Source organism: Anas platyrhynchos, chromosome 3 (genome assembly GCF_047663525.1).
Source record: "Anas platyrhynchos isolate ZD024472 breed Pekin duck chromosome 3, IASCAAS_PekinDuck_T2T, whole genome shotgun sequence".
NCBI lineage: Eukaryota > Metazoa > Chordata > Aves > Anseriformes > Anatidae > Anas > Anas platyrhynchos.
This window is the reverse complement of record NC_092589.1, coordinates 13313877-13334828: the sequence shown is the minus strand read 5'-3', so window position 1 is coordinate 13334828 and position 20952 is coordinate 13313877. Positions and strand designations below refer to the sequence as shown.

General features: G+C 52.6%; 1 protein-coding gene across 1 annotated transcript in view; it reads right to left on the bottom strand.

Moving 5' to 3' along the window:
• Positions 1-3934: 3934 nt before the first annotated feature.
• Positions 3935-20952, bottom strand: part of LOC101793288 (uncharacterized) — an 83401-nt gene continuing 66383 nt past the window's right edge. The window contains exons 24-26 of the transcript XR_011808005.1: positions 20038-20206; positions 14851-14958; positions 3935-14299 (exon numbers count right to left, since the gene is read on the bottom strand). The gene's annotated coding sequence lies outside the window, so the exon portion shown is untranslated. The remainder of the gene's footprint in view (positions 14300-14850; positions 14959-20037; positions 20207-20952) is intronic.

The following is a 20952-nucleotide window of genomic DNA, read 5'->3' as shown; positions in this document are numbered from 1 at the left end:
GCGCTCCTGCCCCCAACGGCCGCGGGAGGGGAGGGGCGGGGAGGGGGGCGGGGCCTGCGGGGAGGGGGGCGGGGCCTGGCCCCGCGGCATGCTGGGAGTTGTAGTTCCTGCCGGGCTGGGGCTGCTGGGCTCTGTGTGTTATTATGTGTGTTATTATATATAATATAATATAATATAATATAATATAATATAATATAATATAATATAATATAATATAATATAATATAATATAATATAATATAATATAATATAATATAATATAATATAATATAATGTAATATAATGTAATATAATGTAATATAATATAATATAATATAACATAATATAACATAACATAATATAACATAACATAATATAACATAACATAATATAATATAACATAATATAATATAATATTGTGTTATATTGTATTCTGTTATTCTAACATTCAAATATTCTAATATTCTATTATTCTATTGTTCTATTTTTTATTATTCTGTTATTATTTCTATTATACTCCTGCTTCTACTCTTACTACTACTACTATTATTATTATTGTCATGGACATGGTGCTTGGGGACATGGTTTAGCGGGTGACATTGGTAGCAGGGGGATGCTTGGACTAAATGATCTGGGAGGGCTTTTCCAACCCTAATGATTCTGGGATTCTATTATTAATATTACTACTACTACTACTATTATTACTACTTCTAATATTACTACTAATACTATTAGTGTTGTTGTCATTATTTACATTATATATTTTACATGATTATTATATTACTACTAGCACTGCTTCTAATATTTCTACCAATACTATTATTGGTGGTGTTATCTATGGTATATATTTTACATTTTATTTTTATTATTATTATATTACTACTATTACCACTTCTGATATTACTACTAATACTATGATTGGTGGTGTTATTACCATATTGCTACGATTACCATTTCTATTATTACTCCCAATACTATTACTGTTGTCATTATCACAGCACACAAATGGGCCCCCAAGGCTCCGGGCTGGGGGTGGTGGGGGCCCCATTTGGGGCCAAGCACATCCCGGTGTGACAAAGCAATGAGTACTGTCTCCGCCTCCCAGATCAGTGCCCGAATCCTACAGAAATCAGGAGGGTTTGAGCAGAATTACCCCTTTATCTACCCAAAGCTGGCTGAAAAAGCTCTACCCAAGGCAGAGCTGAAGGGTTGGGGTGACACCTGGGCATTACGAAGCAGAGAACATCCCAGCTCCCTCTCTGCTCCCTTCCCTGGGGGGAGGAAGAGGAGGGAGAGGCAGGAGATGCTGTGGTGGAGGGCGAGCACGAGGCAGCTCGTGGTGCTGCATGCGGTGCATCGCTCACCCCATCGTGACAGCGTGGACAGGTCTCATTACATCCCATAATAGATCTCGTTACCGTCCGATAATAGCTCTCATCACCGTCCAATTTACTCGGGGAAACTGAGGCACGCAGCGGTGAATGCTGCGCCTCGGGCAGAGGCTCAGCTGGGTTTCGGGTCCCGTGCTCGCCTTACTAAGCCACGTCGGCACTATTGGGGTGGAGCTGGCAGCAGCAGCACCCACGGGGGATGATGAAGAAAGCCCTGGGGGGAGAGGACGGGCTCCGAGCTGGGGAGCCAAAACGAGCAGATAGTGACCCAAAATCACACCTACCTGGCTGGGGAACAGAGGGGTTCCCCCTTTTGTGCCCGCTCCCCCCAGGCAGAGCATCCCCTCTGCCGACCCGCCTTGCCGCAGCTGATTTTTCCCCTCCCAGCCCTGAAACCTGGAGCAGCTCTGAGATCATCTCTGATCTTTAAACAACTGTTTTCTGTTTTCTGCCAGCCACGCGCTGTTCCAGCCTTCGTGTCGAACAGGTTTTCTGAGTCATGCGCAAACGACACCGACACATGGTCCCCTCCAATGTTCCCGTCAGAGCACGGATGGTCCTGTGATCCCTCTGCGGCGGTGGAGGAAGAAGCAGTAAAGGCTCTCGGCCAGGTTTTTGTGATGCTGCATATGGCTTCGACGGTGACAGCTCATCCTCACCACGCTGGGAAAGGGAGATGTTCCTGGAGCCACCTCTGCCATGCTCGGCATCTCCTTGTGCTCTTGCATGGGGGGGGGCTGCGGTGAAAATGGGGGCAAAGAGACCTCGGTGGGCTTCCTTACAGCGGAGGGGAGATCCAGCTAACAGCTCAGGGATCCCTCATGGATCTCCTGATCCAGACTGGCTGTTCGAGGTGATTCAGAAGGACACCTGCACCACCTCTGTCAGCAGCCAGCGCTGCCGAGGCCGTGGGCACGATGCGCTGTGGTACGTGCCCGCGGCCGTAATCACCACGGTGCCGCGGTCTGTCATTAAGTCCTGAGTCAGCCACCAGCCACAGGAACATTTTCTCGATTGTGAGTCAAAGCCGAGTTCCTCGCGGGAAGGGTTAAGAGACTTGGTGCTGGCCGGCGGGTCGGAGTAGGTAAAATATAAGACGCAGCGACAAAACCACCCAACGCGGGGGTTTTAGAGCACAGCGTGCTCTTTCCTCTGCCCGGATGCAAACTCAGAGAGGACCCCACATCGAGTCCCAGCACAAACCCTAAACACCCCGAGGCTGGCAGCCGGTCCCCCCTTTGCCATGCCCAGCGATGGGGACGCTCCTCACGCCTGCGCCGTGGCGGTGCAAGCGCTGCCAATCCGTCAGGCCCGCCGTCTGCGCGGATTAAATTACGCCCTTCCACCAGTTCTTTAAAATTTCATTTGCTTTAAGTTAATAAGCCAACCCCCTCTAAGCACAACTGCTGAAACGCGAGGTCGTGGAGTGCTCCGTGCCGGGGAGAGGCGGAGAGGAGAGGAGGGATGGAGCCGAGGTGCGCAGCGGGTTGCCAGAGGGCGAGCATCACTTCAACCCCACTGATGCAGGGTAATTAAAGGCTGGGGGCAGGAGGATCCCCGGTCCCTACAAAAAGAGGGCTTACCTCTGAGGATGACCACAAAAGAAGACCTCAAGCAGCACGTGGAGCCTCCTGCTGAGGGCCGATGGCACCCGATGGCACACTCTGGTGTGCACCTCGTTGCTTTTATCACACCTGGGTCCAGAAGGAAACTTTGTTCAGCGCTGGCACCGACGCCCCTGCCCCTTTCTTGTGCTTCCCCAAAACCCAACCTGAATCTGCCGGACAGACGGACACCGGCAGCTGGAAAACTGATATAAGGGGCAGAGGAAAAATTAAGCCTCTTTGCCCAGAACGTCTTCTGCAAGCACCAGGCTGTGGCACCACGGGGACAGATCCTCGCCCTCCGCAGCAAGCCGGTGCTGCTGATTTACCACGGACACATTGGCCCATGCCACGTGCAACCACGGGTTAGTCGAAGAAACAAAGCAGCTTTTGAGTCCTGTAATCCCATGAAAACACACAAAACCACAGATGTCTATATATTTTTGTTTGCTTTCAATATAAGCAGCCAGAGCTCGTTTTTCTTTCTCTTTCTTTTTTTTTTTTCTTTTCTTTTTTTTTTTTTTTTTCCCTGCATGTTATGGAAAAAATCCTGTGCTTTCTGCCTGGGAGCTCACGTGCCAGAAGGCTTGTTACAGCTATGATCTAAGCCACATGAGCTGAGCTGGCTGCGTGGTAACAGAGCACTAGCCCTTCCTTGGCTTTCCCCTTTGAAAAATACGCTTCATGGGGTGTCCTCTGGCCGGCAGACACACGGAGAGGATAAAGGCAAGGAGACCACTCTGGGCTCTGGCAAAACAAGGCTTGTTTGGTGGGTCCTCAAGGGAGATTTTCACCTAGCACCTGACCAAAAGCTCCCCAAATTGCATTGTCCCAGCACGGCCACCGCTCCCAGTGCTTCCACCCGCTTGGAGGATGCCAGCAGCGAGACCCCTGCCTGGGGCTGGACCCACCAGGTCTCCCCTTCCGCAGCCCCTCGCCATTTTATGGCTTTACTCCTCACCTGGTACTGAGCAAAGGGGAGGAGAAATTGAAGCACCACTCGGTTGTGCACCCCGTGAGTCACTCAGATACTGAGGTGTGGTATCACCGCCCGCCGCTGGGGCAGCTCCACCCTGGCTTCTCTGCCTCTGCAGTGGGAACCAGGCAGCTTTTTGGGGCTGGCTGCTGGAGCTGTGTCTGGGTAGGGATGATCACACAAGGAAGAGGGGCCGCCCATCCAAAAATATCACTTGGGATGCTTTGGGATGGAGCACACGGAGCCACCTGATGGTGCACATACAAAAGCTGCAGAAGTAACACGAGCAAAGTGTTGGAGAAGCCCAAAGGAGGATTTTTTTTCTGGCTCCGTGCTCGTAGCACAGCCAGGCTGTGACCTCTGCGAGGGCAGGGAACGGGGGCGCGGCATCCACGCCTGGATCCGGATTTTCCCCACGTAGCAACAGTTGTTATGTAGTGATAATACTCGGCAATTTTCCAGGCACTTGAGAAGTATTAATTAATCTGCACAGCAGCCTGGTCAGGTAGGCAGCTAGATGGCTTCACCTGTGCTTTACGGCTTGGGGAGACGAGACAAAGAACCGCGGCGACTCGTCCAAGGACTGGGAAGCAGAGGAGGGATGCGAGATAGGGACGGCAAGGCCAAATCGATGGAAACCCCTCTGGAGAGGAGGCGTGTGGCGATGTTTTTGCACTCCAGAAGCTGTACGGAGCTGGGAGGCTTTTCCTAGCTGGGGATTGAGTTTGGTGGTGCAGGCTGCAGGGCTGAAGATGGGCTTTATGCTTGCTCTTCTGCACCGTGCTGCTGCATCTTGCAGCTCGGTTTAATTAGGCTAATCACTTCAACGACGGCTCCTGACATTCACCTTCATTAGCCACCGACAGCCATGCTCAGCTGCCTTGACTTCAGAGCTATCGGTGTCTGCTTTAAATAACCCACGTGTAAAATCAGTGGGGAGACAGCGTGTCTGGGCTCTCCTCTGGCACAGCCTGCACGGGGCTGGCTGGGAATGCAGGGCCAACGCCAAAAATGCAGCTTAGTCCGGACAGAGGGTGGGCATGCCCTTCTTGGGGGCGTCTCAGAGATGGGAGAGCTTCTCTCTTGGGTGCCGAGGGTGGGCATCTTGGAAGCAGGGTGCACGAGAACTGGGAGGGAAAAGGGCAAGGCGGGAGGACGAGTGGTGCCACAGCCTGTTCCCAAAGCTGCGTGGTTGCAGTTTGTCCCTCTGCATCTCAGGCATCCCCGTTATGACCCCAGAGGAACTGGAGGCAGTGACGGTTTCAGACCCGTAGCGAGCAATTCTTGCCCCAGTGCTGACAGCGCTCCAAAAGCCTTTCTTTGCAATATTTCTTTACAAAGGCATCTGTTTGCAAATGAACGCCTGCAATAAGTCTGCCCCTGCGGATTGTATTAGTGACTTTTTACCAGTCCCTCATTAACCATCATGGCACGTGACGCTGATTTTAAAATAGAGGAAGACACGCGTTTATAACTAAGAGTAAATAAAAGTAATTCGGGGGTTAGGTAACTCTCATTGCATCTTTTGGATGCTGCGATCCGATGATTGATTCTTTAACAAAGTGAACCTCAGGAAGAAGGGAAACATCCGACTCTTATGAATGATGTGACTGAAGTATTCCTGCACTCCACTCAGTTTGCTGTTCAGCATTTTCCTGAATCCTGAGCCATTCTGTACCATTTTCCTGAATCCTGAGCCATTCTGTGCCCGTGCATGGGAAAGCCTAGCACAGCTGTGTTCCTGGTGGCAGAGGGGGCCAGGAACAGGACCTGAGCGCTTATCTCTGCCTTCAAACTCATGGCTTTGCATTGAGTTAAACTCTTCCACGTTGGCTCTGGCACGCTGTAGCTCCTGTTCTCGCTGGCTGTGCATCGAGAACACAGCTCCCTCTGCTCCAAAGCGACCTCGGATTGCACCAGGATGCTGTTGGTGACCGCGAGGGAGGGCAAAAGCCACTCTAGAAAGGGAGACGGGACCCAGCATGGCAAACCAAGGAGGTGCTCTGGTCCTTCTTCAGAGCACAGCCAACCTCCTGGTAAATGCCAGCTCAACAGCAAGAGAAAACCCCCTCAAACCCTAAATGCTCCCTACAGCCCTATTGCCAGTGCCCTGCCCACCCCGCTGCAGCGACGGGTACGGCTGCACCCACCCGTGCTGCGGGATGCGCCGTGTACCCCGTGTGCTCAAGCCTTTAGGGCAAAACCAGTAAAAACCAGTAGCCATACTGGTTTTGCAGCTGCAGAGGCGGTGGCGAGCAGCGGGCACGTGCAGCATTGCTCGCTCCTGGGCTCGGCTCCAGCACCCTCATCCCCGTCCCCTTCCAGAAAGCGGGGAAAGGGGCGAAAAGGCGACGGATGCTGACAAACCCCTGGTTTCTGTACGTCTGCCCGAATATGTCTGCGGGTTTTGATACAACGGACACACTATTTTTAGTTTCCTTTGGGGTGTGTTTGGGAGCAAGCCCTTAACTGTTGCTGTGCTGCTATAGAAACTGTATCCATGTACACGGACGTGTTTACAATGGCTTTAAACGCCATAAACTTCCAAGGGCAAAGTCGAGCAGCTTATTTCCATTAAAGTCACTGCCCTGCTGTGGCTTTCTCTTACTATCGCGTTTATTAATTTGGGACCCTCCTCGGCTTTGAGCCGGTCCCATAAAGCTTTCATTGTGGGAAAGGCTCACCAGCAGCGGCCTACTTATAAAAATAAAATTAAAGAAAACAAACAAGAGCTTTAAGTTTAGGCTTCAGGAAGGGAAAAGGCTTTTCTTTCTTTCTTTTTTTTTTTTTTTTTTTCTTATTTTAAGACTTCCTAAAGTTAACCTTCCCCGTCCTTGTTTAGTGACCCGCCCCCAGAAGCACACAGGGGGGTGAGCTGGACCTTCTGGAGCACCAGCTCTGTGCTGCTGCCTTTGCTGGAGCAGCACAAAGCTCTGCAAGTGCTTCATTAGCACTAAGCCAGGCTTCCCTGAATTAGCCCAAATCTATAGGAATGAGGCTGGCACAGAAGGGAAGGAAACAAACGGGGTTTCACGTTAGGAGCTTGCTCCTAACTTGATTTAACACCTCAAATGTAGGCACCGCCTACTTTCTCTCCTCCTTTTGCAAGTCTGCTTGTGCTTACCTGGTTATTATTTGTAATTTTGCCCCTGCCAGCATCGCTTGTTTGTGTTTACCAGGTCATGCAACGTGGAGCAAAGTTGACAACCAGATAAGCAGCATCTGCAGTTACACCCAAGCAGGTGAGCAGAGGCCAGTGCTGGGTGGCCGTGCCGGCAGGAGGCCCTGGATGCTGTCCCCACCGTGCTGTTCACAGGGCGGAGGCAGTCACGACTGTGATTCTCTGGTTGAAAAAAACAGAAGCCAAAATGCAGATCTCAGTGCCCACCAACACAGACTCCTCATCACCTACCCAGACACAACTATCCAGCTGCTGCGGCGTGAACGAGTTGGGTGCTCGTGCACAAAATGATCCGGTGCTCATGCATGAATTGTCAGGTGCTCATGCACGAGCAGAAAGGGCTCTTGCACAAATTAATCAGCTTACTCTAAGTATTGGCCCAGGAGTGGATGATTTGGGTGCTGATGCAGGTGCTGGCTGGGGCACCTGAGTGAAGTAATTGGGTGCTCGTGCATGCTCTGACAGGGCGCTCATGCACCCACTGCTCACTCCCCTGTGTGTTATTGGGTGCTCACATGTGAAGCAGTCAGTGAGAGATGCCATCCCTGAGGTTTGTGCCCAGTCCCTGACTTTCCATGCCAAAGCTTGTCCTCACGAGCTGTTTGAACCCCCAGGCTGCAGGGGTTAATGTGATAACGATCTGAATGCAATACTTATGATGAACTTCATACCAGATGAACATATATTGCTTGTGACCATCCTACAATCAGTGCCTTAGGTCATGCTGCTGGTGTTTCTCCAGCTGCTTCTGGTCCCTGAAGCTCCTGTGACCCTCATGGGCAGGTGAGGGAGAGGCGAGAGGGGGTTGAGGCATCAGATCTCGAGGGATGTTTTCCATGGGCACATGACTTCAGTAAAAACCACCATACATTTATAGTCAAATACAGAGACTTGTCGATGCCAGGGCCAGCTCTGGATCCCTTTAGTCACGCTAGTTAGCACCTCGCTTGGCAGATACCAGTGCTGACACACGCAGAGTCACGCCGTGTTGCCTCATTGGAAAGGCGGAGGTGCTGAAGCAATGTCAAGAAGCTGGAAGAGGCCGGGCGCTGGGTACGTCCACTTTGGACCGGACAGCTCACGCGCTGCTTCCTTCTGGAGCTCGTCTTCCAGCCTGGACCTCAGCCAACACTTGGGTCTGAGGGGCTCGACACCCGAGCTGCCGTCGGTGTGACCTGAGGACACCAACCCCGGGTGGCTCCTCAGCTGTCCCTGGCTGAGGGCAGACGCTGTGGTGACACCCAGCAGCATTGGGGCATGGGGTGTGCCAGGCTCGAGTCGCTGCTGGCCTTCAAAGTCCCACAGACCAAAGAAAATCATCCTGCTGACCCAGAGAGATTCCAAGTCCAGACCTGGTCTGGGAGGTCGAGAGGCCTTGAGACTTGGCTGTTATGGAGAAGCTTCCAGAAGGTCGGGTGGGACGGCCTACAGCAAGCGGCCATTGGTGCCGCGCAGAGTTAGGGTGTGAGGGTGGAAACCCCTCGAGGTTTTGTGGTGCCAAACGGGCTGTTCTTGGCAAAAAACACAGCAGCTGATTCCCTTAAGCCCAGCGAGAGGAGCATGAGCTGAACTCTTCTCTGGGTAGTGCCTGGTCGTCGTCGTCGTCGCAGGGGGAAGCAGCCACCTGTGTGATGCAGCCTAGGGGATTGTGCCTCCTGAGGAGAGGAACCGGCGTGCCCTACTGCGGGCACGAACACGGGGCCTGCATCTGAAAAACAGAATTATTGCAAAGCCGGAATCACAGAGCACAGCAGGAACGTGAAATTATCACCATGGAGAAGTAGCCTTCGGCACAGAGCATCCCAAAATAACTTGCTCTGTGGCTCTGAAAACAGTTCGGGGAAGCCGTAAACACGCCTCGTACACACGCTCTCATGGCAGGGTTGCCCTACTGAGGGGTGAGCTCCTCGCTGCGTGGCTTCCTCAGGGTGCTGCATGTCCTCAGCTCTCAGCAGCATCTACAAAACATGCAGGAAGAGCATTCAGGTGTGCTCCTGAGAGACGCCACCGGGATCTTGTCCCCAATTTCACCCATTTCAGCACGGTGGGATTGAAATCTCCACTGGGTGTCTTGCACGAGCCACCCCATGACCCCGTGGAGCCATCAGCTGGAGCTGGGGGGCTGAGGACCACCCGGTGCACCACGGCAGGATGCAGCTCATCCCACATCCTTGCCCCGTGCCGAATGTGAAGCTCAAGCTGCTGCAATGGGTGGAAACGGGCAGAAGTGCTCCAAATACTCGCACAAAAATAAAGATTATCGCTCCCGGCTTCCTCGGCTCTACCCGTCCTTTCACTGCCGAGGGTCCACGGTTGGTTTTTGTCCTTTCCCTTATAGATGGAATCCAAATGCACTTTGCAGTTGCTCTTAAACCTCGATTCATCCCATTAATTTATTTTGTTTTTGACCAACCTGGAGGCAGCAGGGGGAGGCGATGTGCCAGGCTCCTGTAGTGGGGAGAGCACCCACCACCCTCACTGGGGCAACAAATTGGAGCTCAAACAGAAGAAAATGAGCAGAAAATCCTGCTGAGGCGTTACGTGCCTTTCTCCCCCCTCCACACTCAGGACCTTGGCACAGAAGAGGCAAGCAGTCCGCGTGCACCCACTGACCCAAACCTGCTTTTCCTTGACTTGAGGGGCCGAAGCCACCCGAGCGATGCTGACGGAGGCGATGGAGGGAACGTGGCTGGCAGGTGCCAACGCCATCCCTCTGCTCCCAGCACAATAACGTGCTGTCCTCGGGCTGCTTCAGGAATGCACTTAAGCACTTGTTAAACCTCCGGTGTATGCTTAAATCCCCGGGGTTTTCTTTCCTTAAGCCCCGTGCGCTTTTTCCACGTGCTGAGCCGGGTCGCTCATGCGTGCAGCGAGATAACCTTGCTGCCACCACCATCCCTCGCTGGAGATCGGGCTGCAGCAGGACGGATGCCATGCTATTTATTAGAGCAGGCTACGGATCTGAGGTGCAGGGTCAAGGAGAGGGGGAGCAGAAGGTAAAGAAGGTACAAATATCATATTTCTTAGCTACCAGAATAAAGGGGTGTGAGGAGCAGACAGACCTCATGGAGAATACATGCCTATAGCATCAGCTCTTTTTTCTAAGTGCTTTCCTATTTCCTGATGAAGGATGGGAACCCTTTGGTATACTACGTTATTCAGAAATTCATTTAGGGTGTCAGAGCACACCTAACCCACGTTTCCCCACTGCCAACCCTCAGCATCTCCTTGGACCAAGATTCGGTGGCCGAGCTGTGGATGTACCCTAGGAAATTACCTAAATCTTTTGGTGCTTCTTTTTTTCCAACCACGAAAGCCAATCCTAAAAGGCCATGGTCCAAGCAAGCCACCCACCTCATGCACCTATTTCCCCTGCCCCGAGATGCTGGGACTCATCTAAAGCCAAGCAAGCACCCAAGCACTGCTGGACCCAGGCCCAAATTTGCCAGGCACTGAGGTGAAATCAGGTAGCACATTTGTTAGAGTTTTTAGATGCTGTAGCAGGATGGGTGGTGTGAAAACCCTGCTAATGTGGTTCAAGAACAAGGGGAAAGCAGCTCCAGGGGCACGGCTGCTGTGGCCGTGGTTCACCTGGTGAGCTGGAGAAATAGGCCACTGGGTTGAGGTAGGGGAAAAAAAAAAGCAGCAATGCAGGGGAAAAGCAAAACTGGGAGGTCTTGGTGTAAGGTTTCAAACAGCAGCAGTAGCTTTATAGGACACATCTACGGTGGTAATGTGAATATTTTGGCTGCAAGGATCTGAGCAGGGAAACACGGCTGTATCTTTAAAGCAATCTGTGTCTGTTTAAAGAGGGAGAGAAAAAAAAGGGCTTTGAAATCAGAGACTTGGAAAGTATAAGAAAAGAAAAAAAAAACACTTCAAAACCACTGTGCTGTTTATGGGCATTGCGTTGAACCTGGATTAAGGATGCTTTGTGGAAACAAACTCATCCCCATACCTTCGTGTCTCCCCTTTACAGAGCAGGTACTGGGGGCTGAGCAGAGGCTGTCCCTCGGTGTCACAGCAGCCAGGAGGCTGCAGAGCGCTCCCTGCTCGCCACGGGGAGGCTTTCATCCTTGTTTTGCTCCCTTTTCAGGGCTGGGCTTTTTTTAGTGTAATAGCTCATTTATTCATGTGTTCCTCATACATTTATTAATGACTGAGGAATCGGTTGTGCCATCCGCCGTAATTAAACGTATCAAATCAAATCTTGGCTGTTATTACAGATGAGGCAGGCAAGCTTTTCCTTTTCCTTTTTTTTTTTTTTTTTTTTTTTGCATCGAGCGTCGAAGAAATAACTATATTAAGATCTACTCCCAGCGAGATGCAAGAGGAGCACTCCTGAAACCGAAAGTTGCACTGCAGAAATACTTGGGAGATCAAAGGTTTTCTACCTTCCTTGAAGCTGTGCTGGAAACAAGCAGCTTTTTTCTTCTTCTTCTTCTTTTTCTTCTTTTTTTTTTTTAACAAAATCCTGCATTTTATTTCAAGATCAGTGGGAGCTGATGCCTTGTGTGTCTGTTCTCATTTGCTGGAAACTCAAATGAGTTTTTCTTAACCCTTTCTCGGTCTCTTCTGGGAAAACCCTTGAGGGGTGGGAGCCGTGGGCTCATCCTGCCCGAGATGGCCCCGAGGTGCCGGTGGAAGCTGTGGTGATGTGACCCATGTGGATGCAATCCCTCCCCACACAGCCTCCAGGTGGATGCAATGAGGGAAAAAACATGTTAAAAGGGGGGGGCTGTCCCCTGTCCCCATCCACCCAGGCTCCCCCTGGGATGGCTGCCCCCCAAAAACAGGCGGGGGATTTGGTGTGTGGTGGTGGAACGCATTTTACATGAAGCAGGTGTAGGAGAGGGGATAAATAAATGAAAGTTTCCTCCCGTACAAGCAAGCAGGGTGAGTCACATCGTGCTGGTGCTTTCATCGAGGCAGCTACAAGAGAGGAGAAGCTGTAGGTGCAGGTCCCAGCCCTGTCTAGACTCCGTAACACCTCCACAAAAGGAGGAGAACAGGCAAAGGAAGTGAAAGGACAGGCTCCTCTCCCTCTGAGACAGGAATAGCGTCCCAGTAATTAAAACCTAATCAGGGACATCATTAAGTCGCAGTGCCCCAGCGCCTAAAAGCCGAGCCAGCACCTCCTGTTGACCTGCCTGGGTGGGAAGCAGCACTCCCCTTTGGTCTACATGGGGCACAGCCAAAAGGTTTTCTTGATGCTCTGCTAAAAGCAGGAGGCACCAAACAACCCCACAGGAATGGTCCCAGGTGTCACCCAGGTCGGCACCAAGGTCCCACGAATTTCAGCGCGGGGGCTAAAGTGCCTGCGGGAACCTCCTGGAGAAGGTGGTGGTCTCAGACATGGCAGCGAGAAAAAGAAGACGAGAACTAGAAATGGGGTGAAAGTCCCTGTTTTAGCAACGTTGCCTAAAGTCAAGGAAAAAGCCAAGAACAACTCGGTGTGGCTTGGTAGGAGCAGCAGCTGTTCCTGCTTGCTCCACCAGAGCATCCGTGTCACCCACACCCAGCCGGCTGCACCAGTACAGGTCCCCTGAACCGGGGCTGTCTCCTGGATTTTTTCTCCTTATCTTCATCACAAGCCTTTCACCGTGCTGCCCTGAAATAAAGGGTTTCTTGGAAAAAAGTCAACCCAAGCCTCCACTCTGGGTTTTGTTGTACTGCATGCCCTGAGGATGGCCCGGGGAACCATAGCGGTGCTGTGTCAGTCCCTTCTGGGGGTAAGGCAAAGAGGTAAGGTCCTGAAAACGTAGAGATACACATTGCTGCTTCAGATCATGACGCAGTGCAAAAATCAATCATTTTTCCTACAGCCTCAGCATGGTGAGGCTCTGTCTCAGCAGGACTTCCTCTGCGTAAAGCAGGGAGCCCCTTTGACCCGAGGGACTCGGCTTCCGACAGCGGAAACCAAGAAGGGGCAAAGTTCACCCAGGTCCAAACAAGCCTCTCGTCGAGCTTGCGTGGCTTTCCTGCAAAAGGCCACGAGTGCCTGAATAACAGGGGAACAAGTGGTGGTGTTTTTTTTTTCCTCCCAGAGGAGAGGGAGCTTGCAAGCTGAGCAAATTTGCACATCAAGGTGGGGATGCTGCGGCCCCGCCAGCCCATGGCTGGGACGGAAAATGGGTGTTGTGGCGTGAAGGCACGAGCAGAGCTAGGAGAGGGCTGGCTTCCTAAAGTGCTGCGTCACTTTGGGTGACTTCTGCATCATCTGGGCTGCGTGCTCGGGAGTGACTCACCCGAGCGGGGCCGGAGGGATGCTGAGGAAAACAGCGGGGCAGCTCCGGTTCTGGTGAAGCTCCGGTTCTGGTGAAGCTCAGCTTCTGGTGAAGCTCAGTTTCCCTGGCTAAATGAATGTAGTTCATTGTAGGGGAGACCTCATCGCAGTCTACAACTTCCTCGTAAGGGGGTGTCGAGAGGCAGGAGACCTTTTCTCCATTAACACCAGCGACAGGACCCGCGGGAACGGAGTTAAGCTGAGGCAGGGGAAGTTTAGGCTGGACATCAGGAAGGGGTTCTTCACAGAGAGAGTGGTTGCACACTGGAACAGGCTCCCCAGGGAAGTGGTCACTGCACCGAGCCTGACTGAATTTAAGAAGAGATTGGACTGTGCACTTAGTCACATGGTCTGAACTTGGGTAGACCTGTGCGGTGTCAAGAGTTGGACTTGATGATCCTTAAGGGTCCCTTCCAACTCAGGATATTCTATGATTCTATGATTCTATGAATTTAGCACCCAAGGAGCAGCCAGCAGTACTTAATAACCACATCATGATCTAAGGGACCAGACCCAGGGACGCAGTGCCATGGTAGGTGACAGAGGAGATGCCAGCAGGCGCTCGTGCTGGGTCCCCTTTGCTCCAACAGGGGCACAACTTCTTTCCTTGTGGGTGCAGTGCCGGGACATGAAGGGAATTTCAGACTTGGGAAAGAAGTGACGAGGAGCCCTCACCGTTCCCTTCCTCTTCCCACGGGTCAGGAGGAGGTGACGGTGGAGGCAGGGTGCAGGGACAGGCTGTCCCCCCCCCTGGAAGTGCTCCATCATCCCACCGCGTGCTCCGTGACGTGGGGACGTCGATGTGCCGGGAGCTGGCGGCGTTTTCCTTTGCTTCCTTCAGAGGGTGGGAAGAGGAGGGAGGGGGGAAGGGGACAACTCGGTCTGTAGAAGAAAAAATAAAGAAAAGTGGAAGATGCAGAGCGCTTGGCAGAGACCCAAGGCGCGAGAGCACAGAGACCGTGAGAAAAATGTCTGCCTGCTGCCCAAGTGGATGGAAATCAGATGTCACGGCGGGGCTGGTAAGGGCAGGAAAGGAGGGAAGGCCCAGACAGGGCCTCGATCCTGATGGAGTTATCGATGGGGATTGCTCCCACCAGCACCACGAGCCTCCCACCACCGAGTAAATCAGGTGGGATTTGATGCCGTGGGCAGCTGAGGAGGAGAAGGGAGGTGTGGGGATGGGGAGGAAGCCGTTCTGCGGCTTGCTGGAAGCAGATAAGGACAAGTGGCACCAAGTGACGTCTGCCATGTCCCTGAGAGGCTGGGCGAGGTGCTCTTCAGCAGCAGGGCCAACAGCAGCCCATCCCCGTGCCACACACACCTACTGAGGGACGAGAGGCACAGGGTGGGAGCCAGGCTCTCATCCCCTGACGGGCTTTAGGGCATCTCTGCTCCACATGAGGGTCCCGTAGGGAAATCCCGTACTGGCATACCTGAAGAAGGAGCTGGTGGCCCTCTCCAGAGGTGTGGATGCTCAGGACACGCAGGAGGAGCCAGCAAGCACGCCTGCATTCAGTGGGGACATTAAGGCAGTGTGGAACCTTAAAAAGAAAAAAGAAAAAAATTGAAAAAAAAAAAAAGAAAGCCACCCCACCAAAACACAATTCCTATATCTCTACGCCCACACAGCACCTCTGTCGTCTTGCAGGGCCTGAGCCGGGGATGTTTGGGATCAGGGCTCCCTCTAGAGGGTTTTGAACAGCTGGAGACTGTCCCCAACCCTACGGGGCAGCTCCTCACCGGCCTGTCTGCCCCCAGCTGGGGGTGGTGGCAGCGATTTACCACTCGCGACGTGTCCCCAGCTAACAACTTCGTCACAGCACAGACTGCCCAAAGCAATGAGAGACTTCAAACATGTCCATTAAAAAAAAAATAATAATAAAAAAGGAAAGAAATGGAGATGTTAACTCATCCTTAAGGCTTTAATTAGAGCGCTGGCAGGGGGCAGGTAGATGGCTCGGCAGCATCTCACGGGCTTTGCGAGAGGGATCGCAGCTCTCCAGCTGCTCGGGCTGAAGTTGCAGGTAGAGAGGTCACGCCTCAGAAGAGAAGAGAGAGGAAAAAAAAGGTTGTAATGTTGATTTAGCTGCCTGCTTCCCACCGGGGGGGGGGGGGGGGGGCAGGAGAAAGCTGGAAAAAAGCAGCCACGAAGCTGCGCTCCGCTCCGATTGCCATCAGCTTTGCAGCTGGGACCGAGTTTCTCCACACTGGAGGAGGAAGAGCAGGACACAGCAGGCACCAGCAGCTCCTCAGGGGGTTGCAGATGATGGTTTCCTCATGGACCTTCACTAGATGGTGCTCTACACCATCCCTTCAAAGCCCCTTTGCAGCCTGAGAAGGTTTCCGTGCTGCGTTTTCAGCTGCAATCCCAAACGGGAGGAAAAAAAGGGCTCTTTGGGGAGGTGTTTCCTGCAGGGGCAATGCTGCGGGGTGGTGGTGGTGGTGGTGGGGCTTGGAGGAGAAACCATCCAGCAGCTCCCTGCTACGCCGAACCTCAGGGAAATGCTGAGAGGAAGAGGAGCTCAGCTGGAACGAAGAGTACATGTAGGGTCTGCAGCTCCTTCCCAAAGCATCCCAGCACCTCCAGCACCTCCAGTCCTGGCAGGAGCCACGAGGCCGGACCTCGTGGTGCCTCCTCCTTCCTCCCTTCAAAGTCCCGGTGCTGCCTCTGCCGCAGGGCGCTGGGCTCGGGGGCTGAATTATGGCTCTGTGCCGCAGGGTGGATGCTCTCCAGCAGCCTCCTGAAGCCCGGCGAGCTTGCTGCGCTGAGGCAGAGCTCCTTCCAGCTTAGCAAATTGAGCTTTTAAGCCGAGCTCGTCAGCCAGGAGATAAACACACTTGAAGTGTGTTTATTGCCCTTTGATAGGGAATACGATGCGTGGTTTTATACAGCGTGGGAGAGGAGAGGCTCCAGGGTGGCTCTCTGGCTGTGCAGGAGCTTTCCAGCAACGGAGATGGGGCTGCTTCAGAAAGAAAAAGGCTTTCAAGGCTTCAGCTCCATCCCCTTGCCTGCTTGCCATCTCCTCTGCTCCCTTTGCTTTCCTTTGGGGTTTCTTCACATTAGAGCCTCCGTGCCGTGGGTATTTTCAGCACGCACAGCATAAGATGTTTACCTTGAGAAGCCATCGAGAGCATTCGAGAGGCTCTTCAGAGCTTCCTGGGCCCTGGCAGAGCAGATCTGCCAGAGCCTGAGCAAGCAGATCGGCTCTGTGAGAATGAGGAGCCAGTCTCCTGCTCAGATGTTGGGGCTGGGGAACTGCCCCCCGCCCCCCCCCCCAGCTTTCAATAAAATAATTGGGCCCAGCCTGAAGGCATCTCAAGAAGGATCTTTAGCAGGCATCGCTGCTACAGGCAATGAAGTTGTTTCTGCGTGGATTCAGGTAGGGCTTTCTTCCAAGGCAATAGATTTGATTATTATTTTTTTTCTGGGTTTGCCACGATCTTCTTCAAGTCTTCCTTCAGGCCTTGGCACCATCCAGGTCTCCTGAAAAGTCATTCCCTGCACAGCTCCAAGCAGTCCTCTTGCTGAGGAGAGGTGATGCTGGGGCTCCATCACACACTCTCCTCCCACTGCGCCCTCACCTGCTTTGTCTTCGGTGTCTCAGTCCTCTCCTGGTGGGCTCTGCCAACAAAACCATCCATCCGGGATGCCCCTTCCAGCTCCGCACAGTTACACCTACCCCAGCTCTGCAGAAAGCAGATGGACATCTGCCACTTCTCCCGGTTTGAGTTTGCTGCAGGGTCAGGCAGAAACTGCTGCCTGCCTTTGCTGTCCCCATCGCCACGGCAGGCTGGAGCTGCTCCAGCATCAGGGACACCTCGCTCTGATGCCAGCTGCGAGTCCAAATTCCCCAGAGCTGCAGTGCAGAAGCACTGACGGAGCCCTTGCTATGACGCTGCGCGCATATGCTTTGTGGTAAGGCCGTGATAACTATCAAATGCTTCTTTTCCCACTTTCCCAGCAGGGCACCGGCGTTGTTGCCATCGCCCCGTCTCCTCGTCTCTTCAGGAGCGCCCTCGAGGACCGGCTTTGCATTTGGCTGAACGAGATGTTCTCGTTTGAGGAAGTGCAGCAGGGTTTCTCCTTGTTTTTTTCCACCCGTCCTCACAAACCGCACCAGCCGGGTGAGGCAGGCAGCTTTTCCTCCTGCTGCTCTGAGCAGGGTGCATCCCAGAGCAGGTTGGGTGGTGTCCTCCTCCCGAGCAGACGTCTTGGGACGCCTCTTGGGTAGGGGGAGAAATTTCCACAGTGTCACAGCACCGCCCCATGCAATGCCTTGTGTGGCCCTCAGCCAGTCTGGTCATCGTGGGTCGTATTGGGCACAAACAACAGGATTTGCAGCGCTCACGTGGGAGCTCGATTAGTTCAGGTGTGATTGCCAAAATAGTCTGTGCACGGGCACCCAGTTAATTCATGCATGTGTGCCCCATTAATTTATGCACAGGAGCTCAAATCGTTCATGCATAAGCACCAAATTAATTCGTGCGAGAATCCCCAATTAATTCGTGCATGAGGACCCAATTAGCTGATGCATGAGCGCCCAATTAATTTATGGATGAGCCCAATTACTTCATGCATGAGCACCCAAAATGCTCAAGCATGAGCAAGCAAAGAATTCACTCATGGGTTCTGGAGGAGTTGATGCGTTAGCACCCAACCTTTGCTCGTGCATGAGCACCCAATTAATTCATGCACAGCGCCTGACCAGCTCGTGCACGAGCACACGGTTAATTTACATGTGTGTTCCTATTAGATTTACCTGTGTGCACTTCATCATTTCACAGCCAAGCACCCAATCCACGTGTGAGCACCCAATTCATGCAGGTGAGGTGCACGGGGCCCCTTCACTCTGACACCTGCAGCTACGCGGTGACCCCTTTCTGCCAGACCAGGAGGTGCCCACAAAATCCACTACGCCAACCCATCAGGAACGTCTGTGGGGAGCAAGGTGTCCCCAAAAGAGCAGCAGGGCGGCTGGGAGGGTGCACTTGGCAGGGAGGGCAGCCCCAAAGTCCCACCAGTGGGCAGAAGCTTTCCCCAGTTTGATTTTAATGGGATTAAGATAGAGCCTGGGGGTGAGGGAGCCCAACCAGCTGTTTCGTAGCTCTTGGACATTTTTGCTCAGCCACCCTGCTCCTCTCAAAGCCCCGAGGGCTTTCCATAGCAAGCTGTTCCTTCAGTCTGCTCCTGGAAAATACACGTTGGTGCTGGGGAAGGCAGTAGCAGCGTTTTCCAGCTCTCAGCATGCCGATGTCATGCTCACCAGCCCTGCCTGCGGAGCCAGGGGATGCTCTGCTCTCCAGTTCACACCCACGCACATGGGCACAGGCACAAACACTGGGGTTTTTGTCTCTTGGATGAAAATAATTCATGTTATGGGTCACTGAAGCCAAATTCTTTCCAGCACCGCCCAGTTTTTAAAGCTATTAGAACAACATCAAGACGAATCGAGTTACCAAATGGTGTCACCACCACTTCCAATGCTCCCTGGCCCCAATCAGTCCCGTCCCAAGCGAGCTGCATCTTCTCTCAGTGCCTTAAACATAACCGAGGGCTTTTGAGCTCCTTTCTTCCCCAAGAGGCAAGAAAAAACACAGCTTTCTGGTGTGGACACTCAGGGTTTTGAGGCAAAGTTTCCAGCTCCCGAGGCTGATGTGTGCCCCTGCAGGCTCTGCTGGGAGCAGGGTCAGGATCTCGCGCTCATCCAGCATTTTTTCCCACGTGTTCATGCCCGATCCTGTGACTCCTCGCCGAGATGTCTTTGACAGAGGGAGCTGAGCTAATCTCCCAACACAGGGCTGTCCCGACTCCGCGCAGATAAAATAAATATTTAGCTTTAAAGCATCTAACAGCTTTCAAAGGGCCCGGGATGGCCCGTGCATGTTTAGACTGCGCGCACAGCAAAGGGTGCGCATCCCTTTAATCATCGCCGGTTGTCTTTGGTGCTTTTATCTGCAGATCTTCGCTGTCCTCTACGCAGAGGCTGCTCCTGTTCCTCTCGGCTTTGCAGATAAGGCAGTGGAGGCACAGCCAGGGTTTGCCCCAAGCCCAGAGGATGAGCTCCTCATGGGAGGAGCACCAAATAGCAGAGCAGGACCACCACAGGAGGAGCACCAAGCTCCACACACGGCCAGGACCATCATGGGAGGAGCACCATGCTCTGAGCTGTGGAGTCCAGCAACTCCTCTCTTCTAGGGGTCACCAAAGAGGAACGAGATGAGTCCTAATTTGAGAAATGAGCCATGTTTTTCTCTGGAAGTCTCAGACTTTAATGAGAGCCTGACCCAGGACCTTACAGCCTTTTTATTATTATTTTTTTTTAATTCCTTTTGAATTAACATATTTGCTCACTCGGTTCAAATGCATATTTCCCCTGACCCACAGCTACTTTGATGCGAAGTTCTTCCAAATCAGATTTCCCCAGGAATTTTTACTGAACACGACTGTCTCCCAGCTGTGGTAACATCCAGCCCTCAGGAGCGAACAGAGCTAAACTGACGGACAATCCCTTACCTTCCTCGGATAGAGGCTGCTGCGCACAGAGGATGAGCAAGGACGAGCTGGGGCCGGCCCCAGCCAGCAGAAGGAGGTACCCCAGGCTCAGCACTGGGTTGCCTACCTGGTGGTGGCTTGGCTGATCCTTATTTTTCCCTACAAGGAACCTCATGGTGTCCAGCTCCACCAGCTCCATACATCTTCCAGCTCCAGTCATCCTCCAGGTGGCTCCAACCTCCAGCCCCACGGGGAGGCAAGGCAATCGGGGGATTCAGGTTTCATCCTAGGCTGGGCTAGGAGAGACATACAGGCAGTTAACAGGGCCCTGAATTACATTTTTCAGTTAAAAAGAAAAAAGAAAAAAAAAGAGAGAGAGAGAAGAAACAACAACAAACTCTTTTTTTTTTTTTTTAAAGGTTTTGTACTCCTAATGCCACCAGCTTTCCAAGAAATTTTAAATCCAGTAAAATTCACCCAAATCCGATAATCGCTCATGAAAACAAAGGCTGGGCAGATTATTTTTGCAAAAATGTTGGCAGGCTTGGGGCTTCGTGAAACGCAGCTTTGTTGAATGATCCGCTGTGGGGAAAAACGCACATCATTGGTATTTCTGGTTTTGGAAAACAACTGGAACCGAGGCATTTCAGAAGGAACGGCCTTTAAAAATAGCACACTGCGAACTAGAAGGGGAAGGTTCACACTGTTAGTTTTCAACCCTGTTTTCCCCCCAGCTAAAAGGAAAGGGGTGGGAGGGGGGGGTGCTGATATTTTTAGGCTCCTGTTCGTGCCACTGATGCAAGGAAAGCTGCTTTTCCCAGAGCTGGCAGGGGCTCACTGTGGCAGGACGGCTGTGGGAACGTCTGCCTGCCCCAGCTCTGGGGAAACGAGGCTGGAAGGAGGTTTGGGGGCCAGGAGCTTAGTTGTGGGTGGCCAGGGTAGGGGCTCACCCAGCCCTAGCATTTTGGGGCCATTGCCAGGGGATTTCTTGCAGGGAGGTCTGCACAAGATGAACGTGGCGCTGCTGCGGCTCCTCAGCAGT